Below are 3695 nucleotides of genomic sequence, written 5' to 3'. Positions count from 1 at the left end.
GGCTTGTATATTTATAAATAAATTTTTAGTCATTTAATCATTATAGTAAATTCATATATTACTTGTGGTGATAATATCACATTATTATAATATATTCTTACGTTATGCAATTAATATTAATTATGTTTCACGCAAATAATCATTTAAATCATTTAATCATTATAGTAAATTCTTATATTACTTGTGGTGATAATATCACATAATTATAATATATTCTTACGTTATGCAATTGATAATCATTATGTTTCACGGAAATAATAATTAATATAATACATGTAATAACATTTATATACAGTCTACCGTTTTAAGTAAATGAGATCGTTTGACAGTGGTGTTCATTTCCGAATTATTTAATATTGCTTTCTTATCATTTGTAATAATATTAATACTTTTAAGTTTGTTAAATGCCTACAACGTTCAATTATAGCCATATTTAAGTTTAAATTAAGACATAACTTTATTATTGCCAGTAATTTTAGTTTTACTGAAGCTAAATATTTGAACGTGTATTGAAATATTTTTATAACAGAGTTGTTAACTAAGTTCCGTAACTGTGAACAATGTTATGGTTTCTGACAGTTGTAAGATTATAAGTTAAATTGCTAATAACCTTTCTAAATTATCCGGAAGCCTACGGCAGTTTTAAATTTCTTGTGCGTCAAGTTTTTTGTTGTGTGTTATTAACCCTCTTTAAAACTATTCCTATCTATCTATCTATAATAGAACCTTTGACTGTTAATCAAAATGTTTGTTAGGTTATTAATTATACACTTATTTGCTATTGATATAGTACAGTGAAGGAAGTGTAAACATAAGAGTGTGTGTGTTATATACACGCGTTAGAAGTTATACTTCTTTGACGTATGGAAAAAAATTTAACTAAAATGCAGTAGTGATTAACGATAAATATTAAAATTAATCAAAAACATTTTATTTAAATAAATAAAGTATTAGTAAATAATATCACCGTCGTATTTGAAATTGATTTAAAAACACCAAAATAATATTTATTTATTTACACTATTTAATTGTACTGTGACGACACAAGTTCTAAATATAAAAATACTAGAACATACAACTTGAACATAGTTACCATGCCACCTAGACCTAACTTTACGATGTCGAATTTAGGTGTTGGTGTGCGCGCGCATCGTAAAAATTAACTCTCATCATTTTTCTCCATCGCGCCAAAAGAAGTATAAATTTTAAACATACTTTCTTTGAGTACTAGGCAGAGTCTTAGAAGCGTTAACTACACGAAGTATGAACCGTTTTTAAAAGCCTACAATATTTAAAAAAGGTTCTATTTGCTTCTTAGTATTTAAGGCAATGTTATGTTATTTCACGTATAACATGGAATTATAAGATATGGGGTGTGTAGTTTCAGCATCGAATTCGTGACAAATGAATGATAGACCGCCCTAAGTGTGATTTGATTCCTTGCTATCCGTTCTCTTGGTTTGTCCTTAAAATAGGCCGACTTGTATTATTATTCAGTACGAATGAATTACACAGACCTTTGTACAGGCATTGATTGAATCAAGATTGTGACAATGTATTAGTTTTATATTCATAAAGAAAATTTCGTTAACATTATTTGAGAACTAAATAATTTTATTGCACTGTTATGATCAGGAAATGAGGAAGGGTGATGGCCTCGTAACTATATAAAGCGTCCTACGTGACATCACCACTTCATATATTTAATTACGAATAAAGTGTTAATTGTTAATAACTTCCGTTTCCTCAATTTCATTCTCTTTCTATCAATGTATTATCATTGTAATGAAAATAAACCAATTGTATTGTACTTGCCACTGATGGTTTTTATGTATAAGTAATTTAGATTTTTTTATCAATATATAATAATAGTATAAAATATATTTATTTAAAACTAACTCAGCTATTGATAACATATCTGTATTTTATTAACAAATATATAGTAGTGAGAAATCAGTATGCAATTTATGAGATTGAAAACAAAGTTGTGTTATTGTTACAAAATTGCTTACCACTTACGATATTACATAGATATTAATCTTATATACTAATAATATATTGTTTAGTATCATTTATTTACATATAGATAGATATAGCTGACTAATTATCATTTATTGAAATAGTGTCTGTGTTCTTATATAATGTAATTGTACAAGTATTGAAATTTTGTGTATATGAAATTGTTAGTTGCCAGCCACATCTGTGAATCAGTAATAAATTCTTATAATAATGTGTTTTTCTCATTAAAACTTGCCATAGAACAAAACATATCCGTACCTATAAATCTCAAATCATAACTTATTTCTGCAATTAATAATATTTGAGTAAAATTAAGGCAGATCTTTTTTATTCAATAGGGGTGCAAACGACCCTGCGGGACGCCCAAAGAGGGCAGTGATCGCAGCCCATAGACACCTATTTTTAGTGGGTGCGTTGCCGGCCTTTTCGTTGGAGGTCGTATCTCTCAGGGAAGACTCTTTTATTTAATTTTTAGCCACCAGCAATCTTGGCTTTTATCAGATTTTATGAAATGATAGTTGGGGAACGCAAATTCAATTTTTTTCCTCCGTTATTCGTAAACTATCAGACTTCAAAAGTTTCGCCATTTTCAGTCGATACCTAGTCCGTGGTTTCCAAGAAGCCCGAAGCTAGGGCGTTGACGTGTTGCTGAAAAGTCTCCTTTTGTATCGTACGGTTGATCTTTCAATGTCTTCCTCGACGGTGGAAATTTCCAAATATTATTGACTACAGTATGTGATGAGTGTATATGTCCACATATCGGAAACAGTGATTATTTTTTTAAAATTGAATTAACAAAATTAGAATGGCAGCGTTGGCCAAGTGGCTCCAGTCTGTGACTCCTATTCCTGAGGTCGTAGGTTTGATTCTCGGCTTTACCAATGGACTTTCTATATACTAAATTCGCATGTGCTCATATGGTAAATATAGTGAGAAAAAGTCTACGGTCTGGCACAGGAGATTGATCATCTAGTAGCTTATTAGATTGACAAATGATCATGAAACAGAAACAGAAATCTGATGCCCAGACCTAAAAAGTTTGTAGTGCATGTATTTATTTTTTGTCAAATAGAAATTAAACATTAGCTTAATACATATTTTTGAATTATATTTGTCCAAGTTTCATCAAAATTGGATTTGTACTTTTTTAGATATGGAAATCCACGCATTTCTTTAAACGACTAAAGATAGGTAAAAATATTTTTTTATTTATATGTCCTTTCAGTTAACAGGTGTTTAGATTGATAAAAAGAACTAATATTAATCTTAATTAATTTTATTCATATTATGAATACAAATTAACATATTGTTTATCTGTATTCACTATTATCTCAATATTTGTTTGAATAGTTTTGTATAGAAAATTTGTCTACAGCGTGCGACTACGAATACACCGGCTCTTCAAATAAAACAAAATATCATAAACAAGCTTTTTATTCCTAAATAAATAATCAACAGAAGTATGACTAGATCAAACTCGTAAAACAAATGATAAACAGTTTCAAGGTACGCTATAAACATCTGTAGGAAAAATCGTATAACAATCAAATATATTTTAATATTATGTTAGGTTTATTTTAATAATATATAAATACAAATACTATTTAATATTTCTATGTGTTAAGTAAAATGCATATAATAAATCTTGAATGGAATTGTAAAGCATTGGCTATGTT

This window comes from Pieris rapae, chromosome 16, assembly GCF_905147795.1.
Source record: "Pieris rapae chromosome 16, ilPieRapa1.1, whole genome shotgun sequence".
NCBI classification, from domain to species: domain Eukaryota; kingdom Metazoa; phylum Arthropoda; class Insecta; order Lepidoptera; family Pieridae; genus Pieris; species Pieris rapae.
This window is presented reverse-complemented; position numbering follows the sequence as displayed.